Raw genomic sequence first — 13,608 nt, 5'->3', positions numbered from 1 at the left:
GTGTGTGTGTGTGTGTGTGTGTGTGTTTACATATCTTTGTGGGGACCAAAAAGTTTACTATACTTGTGGGGACCAACAGCCCTTATGGGAACAAAATGCCTGTCCACACGAGTTTGAAGGCATTTTTGAGACTCAAAATGTGGTTTTAGTGTCAGAGTTATAATTAAGTTATGGGTAGGTTTAGGGTAAGCGCTACGGTTAGGCATTCATTTTTGATGGTTAGGGTAATGGTGAGCAACTAGGGAAAGCATTATGTCGCTTAGATGTCACCACAAAGATATGAAAACACAACTGTGAGTGTGTGTTTATATGTGTGCGTGTGTGTGTTCACGGCGTACATGGAAAAGCAACACTAGTCAATTGCAGTATGACTCCCACTTTAATTCTTGTCTTCTTTTCTTGTCCAACCCCTCCTCCCCCCTTTCTCTTTCTGTCTCTCTCCATTAACAGATAACCTAATGACTGAGCAGTGATGACATCAAAGCGACTGACCAATTGCACCGAGACACCTACAAAGCACAACATTCAAAATTATTTCCCGAAGAACAACAAACAAGGCCCGCTGGAATTCTTCAAAATCTCTACAGCGATTCTTGAAAAGCCTCTTACTATTCCTGTTTCCTTTCCCAATATTTTACCTCCAGCTTTTTTCTACAAAACCACAAAAATAAAAAAGAAATAAAATAAAATAAAACAAAAATAAAAATCACAGAGACTCATAATCAGGAGATGGTTGATTCTCTTCGATGGGAAGATCACTGATGCATGCTTCTGTAAATAGATCACAATAAAACCCTATTCTTATTCCTAATATAGGAAACGTACCGAGTTGCTCTCACCAAATTCATAAACCTTCATTACTGTGAATAGAATACCCATGGTTCAATATTTTCCATATAAAATCAGTATTCTTACCTATTCAGAGCCCATGTAGCTATCATTTCAGATATTGCTTCTCTAGTCTTTGAAGTTAATTTAATTGTAAAAACTGTACTTACAATTGTTCTTATTCTCAGCCTAGTCTTCCTCTCCAGTATCCACACTAGTACGTGTAAATAGAGACAAATGAAGACAACCGCATGGATCAGACTTTAGTGTATATTTACCACGCTCTTAGATCACAAATCTCAGTATGTGGATATTTCAGACAACATTTTTGAAAGTTTAAAATAGCTGAAGATATTTTCTGATGGCCAGTGATTTAGTCTCAGATACCTGGATACTGTCTGAATAGATCAAATTTATCCGGCCACATTACAATGATTATACAACAGAAACTCCTTTGCTATCATCAGTGAATTCCATTGGGAAACAGGCAAATTGAACAGAAGAAGCAGGCAATTTGCCAAAGCCATGATTCTAACATAGTTTTAAACCTAAGTATTAGGTTTAATATTTGATGTACTTTTTTTTTCTTTTTCTTTTTTTTTATATATAATTTACAGATTTCTCCCATTGTCTTCTTATTTATTATTTTCTACTACAACAACTGCCCTGCCCTCTCATGCCCACTTCGTAACTGTTGTAGCAAAGCTGCTGTTAGCCTGAGAGGGACACGTTTTTTTCTTTGCATGGTTTGAAACTGTGCTCCAGTCCTGAGCCTACACAGGGGCAAAAGAAGACCTCAGTAACTGCAATGTAGAAATGAGGATTCTGGCCTCTGCCTTCAGTGGACTATGAAGCTAACCAAAAGGACTGACTGACATCGTACCAAGCCAATGAAGAGATGACCTCAAGGATTAGGCCCTCACTGGTGAAGACAGAAATCCTTTTGCATGGACAACAGGGATAATTTCTAGCTTGTTGAAGACCTCATCTCCACCGTTGTGCATCCTCTACCTCTCAGTGTTCTGCTGTGCATCAAGAAATCCATGTCTTCACACTGACCCCCCTCTACTACCCCACGTTTCTGCTGCATGTCCCTCTAGAGCCTCACGAGGAGAGTTCAGCATTAAATGCTTTGGATGGATCTATATGGCAATGGGAGAAACCAAACCAATGCCCAACAAGTACACACATATGACGCATGCATAGAGATGCTCAATCATACACAATGCCTCTCGAATATGTTGCTGTATATATGTACACTATGTCAAGTATGTATAGTCTCAGATGCTGTACTTTGCATGTTGATTTGTAGATGGAATGTGACCTTTATTCAAACAAGAGGATGAGCAGGTAGTGAGTGGGTTGACTCTCTAAACCAATGCAAGCCCTTTGACAGCTTTACATCTCCATATTTGATGGCAGGAGATTTACAGTAAGGTGACAGAAACAGTTTGATGTCTACTGTGACATGTTGTCTTCCAGCAAACAGCAGTTCTGATAAGGTTTAAACTCTCTGAAGGAACACATACTGTCCCTGCTGATGTCACACAGAATCTGGCCACAGCGAATGTGGGTAGAAGAAGAGAAGGAAAACTGGGGCGCTCCAATTAAGTGGCTGCGCACAAAGTGGCATAGGGCATCCTGCCAGCAACTGTCTATTCATCCAGTGTCAAAGGGATTTGCACGTCTCAATGAGTGTATGCACTGACAGAGAAGTCCAAGAGCAAAGCAGAGGAGGGGAAGGAAAGGAAACAAGGCTGGGCTGAAAGGAGTTTTTTTTTTTCTTTTTTTGTGTAATTTCACAGCTTCTGATCAAAATTTAAGGTTGTACTAAGCTGATGTTGACATACCTTACTGGTCGGTCCACTTATTTGTCAATTTTTAAAAATTTTTCAATAACCCCTTGACCCCATCTATTACTATCATACAGCTCTCTGGGCTGTCATGACCTAATGTCCTGTCTAAGGTTAACTTTGTGTTAATGAGTATGGCCCTCTGCTCCACCAGATGTTCACCCTTGTGGCCAAATACCCAATACCCTCTATGCTTCTGTAATGCCTGCCCACTACATCTGTACTCTTTCTGGATGCAGCTGCAGAAATTTCTCAACCATCAAAAATGCAGTTGAAGTAGGAAACGACATCAACTCTGCAAAACAGGTGCTTTCTTTTGGAGTAAAATTAATAAAAGACATAAATCAAAATGCTGCACCATAAAAATAGAATTTTAGCAGAATACATGTGGTTGCCTAATTTGTGTGTCTTACACAAAGTAGGTCTTACAATTTATGTGAGCAAATCTTCTTAAATCAAATATTGTCAGAGCACACCAAAGCTATTTACAGTCAACATGTAAACTGACTTGAAATTTGGACTTCTGACTTAGTGGTGATTAGTTAAGGAAGATTTAAAACACAGAAAAGGATGAAGATGTCATTCAAATATGAGACTGTGTGTGGTCTGAGTGTCAAGGCTTTCCACTTTGTTAGAAGTGAAACAAAGATGAAGCCGTATGTGACAGGTAGATGTGCTTTCCATGTTTTTGATTGCAGTGTTTAAACACCACCCAGCAATAAAACTGGACAGGACCAGAACAATATAGACAGCTATACACCTGAACACACAAAACGTGTGTAAATGCCTACAAGCACAGAAGCCCATCCTTGATCTTTTTGTGACAGACGCACACACACGCGCACAGCAAGCTAATCTAAACAGCAAGGCTGTATGTAAACAGATCGTCGACATAATGGGATTGTTCAGTGTGCAAACAATAAGCTGTTAGTGTAATCACAGGTCAAAGATATATTACCCAGAGGGCCACGCTGTATGTATATTAACATGATGGATACGCTGGAGAGGAGGGGGCAGGGATATCAGGGATATAGAGCTCTACTGATTCGGATTTACCCCCTACTGGGTCTTGCCCGCTGCCTTTCTCTCCTCTGGCTCCTTCATATGGGCCCCACTTAATCAGTCTTCTTCTCATCTTGCTCCTCCCCCCATTCACCCACCTCTTTCTTATACACCAAATTCTTCTATTTCTTCACAACGCTCCCTCTTAAATACTTCAGTCATGTCTTTAACACAGTATCTTCATTTACTTATTTCCTCTCCCTGTCGCCCCTGGGCAGATTATGATCAGCTTCGGTAAAGTGGTCAGTCCATCTCTGTGGTCAGTGGGGTATCAGGATAAAGTAGCTCCACAATCTTATTTTTGGATTAGGCCAAGAGAGGTCTGGCTTATACTGGACTACTGAGGTGCTTCACCCGTGTCTAATAAAAACAGTGAAAGAGCAAGGCTAGAAAATAAAAGACAGCACCATGTTGGGGAAGAACAATGCATGTGATAAAGAGAGATTGCTACATGTTCCCCTTAACTATGTACTGTGCTTGTGTGTCACAGTGAGTAGCAGCATACTAGAGCCATTTCGGGCAGGATAAATGCCGCAGAGCTTACTTTATAAGATCTCACCTTATTAACTTATCTCTACTTTATTTGATTATGATCTAGCCCATTCTCTAAACTGGTTAATAAGTCCATGTCCTCCTGACTAAACACTTGATTAGTGTCATCACCGGCTAGCTTGTGTGTGTGTGCTGCATATGCCTGTGGATCACTGAAGCAGATGCACACTGGGGCCAAGTGACAGAGTAAACACATAGACAGAACACTGCAGAGGAAAAACAACCTGAATAAAATGGGCCTGTTTGATTATTTCAAGTCTGTCTGCCTTCTGGATGTGTGGCTGAAGATATGGTGTAAAGCTTTTGTGTGGACAACCAATGCTCAATACAGAATAGTGAAAAGGCAATGTTACATCAACTACTTCATTACAGCTGCTGGCAGGTCAAATCCCGTTATAAAACTATCCCATGAGTGTGAGACAGTTGCTTGTCACAGGCAGCTAGTTAATCCTATGCCAGCTGCTAAGCAAAGTTCTGTTACCTTGCCTTGTGAGTGATTGGTTGTTGCTATGACAATCGTGCCAGCAAAGATACTTCCCAAGCCTCAGGCATCTTAACCATCAAGTATTGACACTACGCATACATGTGAATCCTGCCAAGGACACAATGCTGTAGCAAGTGATAGCTGCCCCCACCCCTGGCACACAAGAGAGAGAGATCACTGTTCTGAACAGGGAATAGCAAAATGTATCATAGAAAAAATGCATGACTAAAAGGCGATTTATTGGAAAATATGAGTATAAATTTGACAAGCTAAGATTTTCTAGTAAGACCCCAAAATGATTTTTAGTCAAAAAAGCTACAAAAGACTCACTTAACACTGTATAACAGAGTGGCATGGTATATGGAGCTCTTTAAGTAACCACCAACTTTGATCATGAAGGATGGCAGTACAATTTCCAGTGTGAATTTTAAATTCTTATTTTGTGTTTGTGTAGCATTAAGCTACACAACTATAAACTTATCCAGATGACCTCTATCCTCTATTTCTATGTTAAGTAATACTGCAATCAAAGTTACATACAGTAACTTTGATGACAGACACATGCTTGACAGCAGCTCTTCTCACCATGCAACTCTGTACTGCAGAAATATGCAGCAGCATACATATCCATGCCCTGCTCTTCTTTCTGTCACACACAGCTCCTTTTCATACACACAAAAACACACACTTTGGCTGTCTGTGTCTATGTCTGATGGAGTGTCATGATTAGCAGTGACCTCAAGCTAGACAGGGATGGGGTAGTGGGAGTGGGGTCAAAGGTGGTAGGATTACAGTGAAGCAACCCATGTCAAGTCCTCTACTTCAATCCTGACCTCCAGGCTGACCTGAGCCTCTTGAAAAATTATTCACATGTATGAGGTCAACATACTGTGGGTACATCAACACATTACTCACAGAATATCTAACTCATGTGTGTATTTGAACTAAGAGAGGACTCTTAAAATGCTTGAAATGTAACACATGAAGTGGTGTGGACTTTGACGTAGGGATACAGTGGATGAAGGTTGGTCTCACAACCAGACAGCAAGAAAGACAGAACAGCCCTCCTTATGCCACATAGCTAATGGCAGGGATGAATAATAGAGCCTTTAAAGCCCTTACTGCCACCTCATTCTGGCCTGCACATAAGCTTGAGCTCTAGGTGGGCAGTTAGCCATCAAGCCCCTCGCTGAGATGAGATGAGCTCCCAAGAAGATTGGGGATGGGGGTGAAGAAAATCGGATTAACCAAAATGCCTCAATTGGAAGAAATGCTCTGGGCTGACCTCATTGTAATACCATTGATAAATGCTGTAAACCAAATCTTTAGCATCTGATTAGATAATGGAGGAAATCACAACCTTTGTCTGTGGGATGCAGTGGTTCAAAACACACAGAATGTGAGTTTTTAAAAACAAAAAAACGAGAGACAATAGGGACTTCTACAAATAGCCAAGTTTGCTACTATAGAAACAAATAAATGGGGAAATAATAAATTGCCAGGAGCTGTGGACAGGTGGCATTTCAGTCTGCACCGTTTAGCTGTGCAGTCTGGTTTCTGACAGCTTGATTTAGTCTCCCACACCTGAGCCAGAAAACAGAGAGAAAATTAACGGCAAGGAAAACAGCTTAACTAGATTCCAATTTGCCTGCTTTGAAACACAATTGATGAAGCTAATGCACATGGAAAACACAGAATGCAGTTTTTGGTAGAGTACCAAGCTTACTTTGATTGTGCGAAGTCTGTGCACACTAATTCAGGGTCAGACAGGAAGGTAATAGTACTAATTTAATTTACCCCTGTTTTGTTCTATCCTGCTTCGGGGGGTGGGGGGTAAGGGTTTACCTTTAGGGTGTAGAACTGAGATTATAGTGGCTCAAGAGGAGATAACATGCTGTTCTCCCTGCTGTGATTCGGGTGTAATCCTTCAGTTTTAGAGAAGTGAAAAGTTTGTAAAGTCCAGAAAGTTATGAATACATCCCTTCTGGGCCCCCTACAGAGCAGAGAGTCTGAGACAGCAGGGGATAACCATATGCTATCAAAGTGTTCTTCAAAGCTCCCATCTTTAGTCGACTAAATTATACAGTATCATCACATATACCTGACAAAAATAGAAGAAACGTAATTATGCAGCCTAATGTACTAATGGGGGAAAAAACATTACTAGAAAAAATATGTATTTCGGAAGTCTGGCCACTTTGAAAGGTAAATAATTTTCTTTTTCACTCGAATGCGTTTGTTTAAACTGCGTTTGTGCTCCAGTAGTGTGGGTCAGCTCATCATTTTGTTTTTACATGCTTTTAAAATACTGCTGCTGGTGAACAATTAAAAATTTATGATTCCTATCACAATGAGCTCCTTCACTGTTACCAGAGGTTAATTTGTGCTCGCCCCTCATTTCAATTGTACCGTAGTAAATGTCCACATTATTTCCCACATGGGCCTGGATGAGGGGTTTGATTATCCAAAGGTAGACCTTGGTTGGCTCTGTTATTATCAGAGGGGCCGTAAGCTGCAGTAACAGCTTCTAGGGTCTTATTGCTATGGCGATCAGCCCCTTGCCACTTGGCCTCTGTGACCCTAGTCAGAGATAAGCTTTATGGGAAAGCACATTAACATGCTCTGGCAGTCACCTCCCTCCTTTATCAAAGGCAGTTCTGTGAAATCAAGTGTTTATGGACCCCCAGTGAGGGTATAGTGCTGCTGATTGCCCATATTAGAGGTTGACTGTAAATGAGCTCGAGGTGGACAAAGGACTTGTAGCAGTTGGGAGAATTGAGGATACGTAATAGTGATGTTATCCTCACTAAATGAGCAATATCTTTAATGACTGCAACACCCCATGAGCAGGTTACTAGCCCCTGGATTACAAATGCTGTCTGCAGCCTAAATATATCCATGTCTTCCATTCTTTCTACAAAAACTGACAAAACTATAACAATAAAAATGCAAAATCTGCTTTTGGATATGGTGTAACATATTTTGTAGTCATTTATTCTATTCGCACTATACTGTAAGTGGCAGCTTCTTATTCGACTGTCTTCTCATTTTTGTTGCACTACATCCATTAAATAAAACATTTTAAAGGCCTTTTTTCTACATTTCCAAGCACACTGATGTGGGCATTTTTCTATGGCTATGAAAGGCACAATTCGAAAAAGAATGTGTCAGTGTCGAGTGCCTGCTTAGAGCCTGGTCGCTGATATAAGATCATCTCAGTATGTCCGCAATGATGGATGGTGATAGCCCAGTGTCTTTGTACAAATCAGGAGGCCCTCCTGTTGTCACTGACTGGACAGATACAGGAAGCATGAAAGAGAGAGACGCAGCCACAGCTTAATGTCCTTCTCTGGTGCTGTGCATGCTCTTTCCTATTTGCTTTTCCCTTCACGGCACGGTTAACATCGTAAATTAACCTTTCCAAGCCCCCTGTGCTCAGAGACTAGTGCGCAATACAGACAAAGGGAAAACTAGATCTCTGTTATGCAATGCGGTAGCACTGGTCAGAGACAAAGCCTGTTACAGAACTGAGCTATTCCTTTTGCAGTGAAGGGGAATAAAACAACACACCTTGTTTAGTCGAGCAAACATTCTCTTTTATGTGCATGTCCCATGTACTCAAATCGGTATGAGGCTGCTTTTTGTTCTCCATCCTAGAAATGTAAATGAAACACATGAAAGAAAATGTATTGTAGTCTTTTCTTCCTAGTTCAAGTCTGTAAATAGGATGTAAATACCAAACAGCTATGCATGCTAATATACAAGCAATTTGTTCAGGTACTTTTGTAATCCCAACTTCTCATATGGCATGTAGTGACGACAAGAAGCAAACTCTGAAAATCATAAGAAATTGTAAACACGGATATGGTTTGTAAACAACTTCAAAACTGAAAAGTATATGTCTTTGCTGTTAATGTTTTCTTACTGATAACTAATGCATTGGCCTGCCATTTACTACACTGCTCTGCTCATGTTACTTTTTATCTTTTTTATGTTTCGTAAGGTAGGGCTGAGGCAAAAAAAAAAAAAAAATCACTGGTTTGCGGTCTAGTTGGGATGGGGACTAAGAAGCTGAGGGGAAAGCAGTCAGATCATGTTTGTAGGTCTTTTGCTTTTTTGTTGATTTGTTTTTCTTTTCTTTTTTTGAGTTTCTTTTTTCCATTGCCACTGCATGTTTACATGCATACGCTTAATAATTAATGACATATCCTGAATGTCTTCCACAACAAATCAAGTGTTGTGGCAAAACTACTTAAAAGTAGTGAAACTGCGGTGCAATTTTAGTTATTTCACCAAAAAAGTCTTATCACCAGCTTTAGAGTGTGCTCTTTAAAAAAAGGCATTAATCTGTTTTCTATAAAAGAAATAACAATTCTGTAAATGTCTGTAAATTCCGATTAACAACAAACTACAAAGCTGGTACAACAGGCAATTTTGACTCCAAATTGTCCAACTCATGACATGCAAGGGAAAGAGTTTTTGATATTTTTTTTCTAATATTAAAAGAATAATAATGTCCAATGAAAAATGATAATCTATATTTCAAATTTGCCTCTGCCCTAGCAACTCTAATGTGACATTTTATGAAAACAGAAATAGGGAGGAGTGAAAATAAAAAATTGTTTTTGTTTCTAGAGGATTTATTTTCAACCATGTTAGAACCATGTTAAATCCCAAGGCGCTCATAGTAGATGGAAGTGTCTAATTTTTAACCTGTGCTAAAGATATTTTGAATTTAATAAATAATTATTGTAAAGAGAAAACATGTCTGTCTTCTGAAGTCTCTCTTGAATCCTTCTGCGTACGAGTGATAAAGTAAAACTAAACAGTGAAGGGAAACTAAACACAATTACTGAGTTTAGTTATAAAACGCATTAATCCGGTGTTGTGTCCTGATAAACGCTAGCCCTGGTCTGTAAGGGAGCCTAACTGCTTGATTTTTCCTCTTTTTTATATCTTTGGTGGAGTACAAGGAAAGCAATTGACACAATGACCTTTGACCCCTGGCGCCCAGTTATATAAGACGGAGTGGAGACCTCTCACTTCACCTTGGCTTTGGTGAACCAGACTGTCTATTATATGCCACTTTAATATCGCAGAGATTCCCATAATATTTGTGCGTTCTGTGGCATCTGTTTAATTATCATCGTTCTAAGATTACTCCTCGCCTGAAACTAAAGGAATGGCTAATACTTTTGTGAAGGTTATCAGACTCAGTCTTCAATTAATTAAAAGTCTCTTGCACAGAGCAAGGGAAGTTTGTGCTTTGTATGTTTCAACAAATTGTTTACAAGAGGACACATTCAATTAGTTATTTCATTATCGCCCTAGGTGTAATCAATTGACAATGCCAATAACAAAGCCAAATCAATTTGTGAGCTGACTTCAGCAAATTTCTGTAAATGACTGAAGAGCACTTCTAGGTTCGTGTTTTTCTGCACCGTTTACACAGAAACCCCAATCACAGGCCATGCTACCGTACAGGCCATGAGAATATTTGCAGATTTGAGTGTTTCAAAGATGTTTGATACGGTGGCTTCGGTCAGGAATTCCACATGTACACACTGTCTTCTGCAGGGAGCAAGGTTCTGTATTTTTCTTTGCTCCTCTTTTCCCCTCGAGTGATATATGGCAAAGAAAGAAAGAAGCACTCGCTTTCCCTCTGTCATTCCTTTCTCTCCCCTCCTGTAGCATAGATAAACAATGCGAGTGACAGTCTCTCATCACTCAAGAGGCTGAATCTCTGGCCCTGACCCGATAACATCAAGTGTGTGTGTCACCTGTCAAGTGGCTTCTGTCACACTTCAGTGGGAACTCAAAAACAAGACTCTGTGCATGTGTGTGTGTGTGTGTGTGTGTGTGTGTGTGTGTGTGTGTGTGTGTGAAGTCGATTGGGGGATGGTGTTGTGGGTTTAAGAGTGCCTGTTGGCATGCAAGCGCAGGCCTCTTTAGGCATGAGTGGAGTTGAGAGTGGCGAAGGGGGGGGTTGGTGCTTCTGAAGGTATGCCAGGAAACTGAGAAAGAAGGAGGGGGAGGCGTAACGACCCAAATGAGAAGGACTTGTGCAGACACTGTGAAACTATCTCATTTTGTAGGCTCCGCTAGTCTCATTCTCATGTTCAGAATGGACAGGGTGATCTGGGAACGCAATTATTTTCACCTATAAAAGGCAACATATGCCAAGATCATAAAAGATCTTATTGGACAGTAATTTATTAAAGCAAGTCATAGAAATGGAGAGAGGTAGGGCACTAGCTATAATACGAAGGTGTCGTTCTGCTTCTCATTAGGGGCCAGTGTCAGTGAAATTCAATACTCCAGGTGGCTGACAACAGAGGGATAGAAGAGCTAAACAGAAAGATGCCCTCTCTTTATAAGATCCTGGGGAAAAGGGAACATTTACTGCAGCTATATTGTATTGAAATTCCATTCTTGATTTGTTTTCTGTGTTTCACTGGAAACTTCCATAGTTGAATATGTGTACTTAAGTGCATCTTATTTCATGGGCACCTCTACTGCAGGACAGGCATCCTTACTAAGATTTCTTTTTCCGTTTTATTGGATAAACACGCGTTTTCTTTTTCCAAAGGTACGAATGCACTGTAGAGCTTTGAGGCTAACAATGATCATCATCCTCATTGCAACAAACAGCTGCTACTAAGCAGAACTGGCATCCTCTTAAATGGATGAGTGATCTGAGACAGCGTGTTTGTTCCTATATTTCGAACGTTTAAATCACTGTTGAGCCCTGAATGAGCAATAATAAACTATCATTGTGATCCTCACAATACTGAATGATGTGGATTAGCCAGTGGGGAGCAGATTGTATTGAGGAACTTATCAGCATCTTCTCATTATCTAATACACGAAGTGAAGGGGGAGATGATTATGCTATGGCACATTTAAACCAGAACAATAGAAGCGTGTGTACCTCTGTTCATTTGTTGCACAAAATGAACAAGGCAGATATATGCTATTGTCTGAGGTTATTGTAATGTTAAAATACAGTTTTTTTGTTAATGTAAATGATTGTAAATGACTCTTCTTTCAGACAAGAGCAGGTTTTTGTATTCTTCACTGAGATAAATACCATCACAAATGAGGCGCGACAAAACAAAAGCAGAATACAGAGAGAAACGGGCAATTGTGATCGAGGGAGGGAGGGTTTTTGTGCAAACCTATTGTGTAATGTTTGGCAACACGCTTGCATGTTTGTTGTCGTCTTTCACACTGACAACCACGTTCTGACACACTCAAAATGGAGGAACATCCTGCACTGCCTGCAATTTTTGCTCATTTTAACCAAAAATGTGGCATATGTCAGCATGGTGTGCAGTGTGTTTTTAAAAAAATATAATGGAACATTTCTGGCCTCCCCAGAGCTCTGATCTCAACCTTATTGAATCAGTGTAAAATCGTCTTGATAGAGCATTGAATGCCCTGCAAAAAGCCTGGAGAACAATTGCAGAAGACTGCTTACAGAAATTAGAAGGAAATTTGCCTAAGATAGGATGTGTTGAAGAATGAAGGTGGTCATACCAAATATTGACTTTCAAGCTTAGTAGAATTGTCAAAAGTTTCTGCCTTATACACTGCATTTCCATTTATGCTTGCACATGCTTCAAAAATTACATAATAATGGATTTAATTGCAATTAGTTCCCATTTTACTAGAAAAAAAAGCATGAAGGTCGGTTCTAGACTTTTGCACAGCATTTAAGGATTTAAAGTTGAACTGCCAACAACTAGACAGAGATAAAAGTCATATCATTCAATAACTCCTGTTGACATTTCAAATAATCATGTTATTAATTTATCAACATCAGTGATTTTTGCCCTCATTTTTCATGTTACTTTAAAACGTTAAGAAACTACATTTTAAAATAAATTTGTTTATCTCAAGTATTCCGTAGAACAAAGACAATTTAAGAGCCTTACATCTCTACAAAGTGCTAATACGTTATCTATATTACAACACACAGAAGTGAAATTGTGTTACCAGCTAATTAGTCAAATTTACACATTTATGCAAATTCTCAGTGTGTATTGACATGATGTTTGAAGACATTTGCTTTTGGCAGCTTCTAAATCTACGTTTTCCCATAACCTCTGTGTTCAGTTCAATCACGTATTGATGTAAACTTGGTCAAGGTTGCACAGGCCATTTGGTCAGCCTGTCGAACACGTCCAGATCATGTCTGCCCGAACTGTCCAGAGAACACAGAAAGCTCTAATCCCTTGTTTGCACTGTAATCAATGTCAATATAGATCTCAGACTAATTACATAATCATACTTGTATCAATAACAGATGGAACAGATTTCTAGACAGTCCTTTATTTATAAAAGTGGTGTAGCCTCATTATAAGGTAAACGCAGAATGTATCCTTGACTTTCAGATACAAATAGTACATGCAAATTCTGAAAGCAAGTGAAGGAGCTTATTTGAAGTCCCTCAATGAACTTCATTAGTCACAGCCATGCATTCTTGAACATACAGATGCACATCTTAAGTCAGAGTCATATATGGACACACACATGCATCCAGTATATTCACACAAGCACACAGCCCCTTGGACATGTCTCATTAAATTCAGGTGAGCAGATTAATTAAAATGATATTTAAATCCCTCGGGGCTGTAAATCTGCACTACTGGGGGTATATGTCACACACGCATACAGACACATAGACATACAGAAAAAGCATATTGCATGCTGCATAGAAATGAAAGGTAAAGGTAAGATGAGTCATTTGTGGGTAAGCATAAACAATTATGCAAGCAATGAGTAAATCAAAGAAAATGAGAAAATATCAGAATGCAAACTTTCTCT

At 39.7% G+C, this 13,608-nt stretch overlaps 1 protein-coding gene across 1 annotated transcript in view; it reads left to right on the top strand.

Moving 5' to 3' along the window:
* mafa (v-maf avian musculoaponeurotic fibrosarcoma oncogene homolog a (paralog a)) overlaps positions 1–11,924 on the top strand; it is a 78,464-nt gene extending 66,540 nt beyond the window's left edge. Inside the window, exon 3 of the mRNA XM_005915159.3 lies at positions 451–11,924. The gene's annotated coding sequence lies outside the window, so the exon portion shown is untranslated. The remainder of the gene's footprint in view (positions 1–450) is intronic.
* Positions 11,925–13,608: the final 1,684 nt, after the last annotated feature.

Source organism: Haplochromis burtoni, unplaced genomic scaffold (genome assembly GCF_018398535.1).
Source record: "Haplochromis burtoni strain Fernald_Lab_line unplaced genomic scaffold, NCSU_Asbu1 Contig_11, whole genome shotgun sequence".
Classification (NCBI taxonomy): Eukaryota; Metazoa; Chordata; class Actinopteri; order Cichliformes; family Cichlidae; genus Haplochromis; species Haplochromis burtoni.
This window is presented reverse-complemented; position numbering and strand designations above follow the sequence as displayed.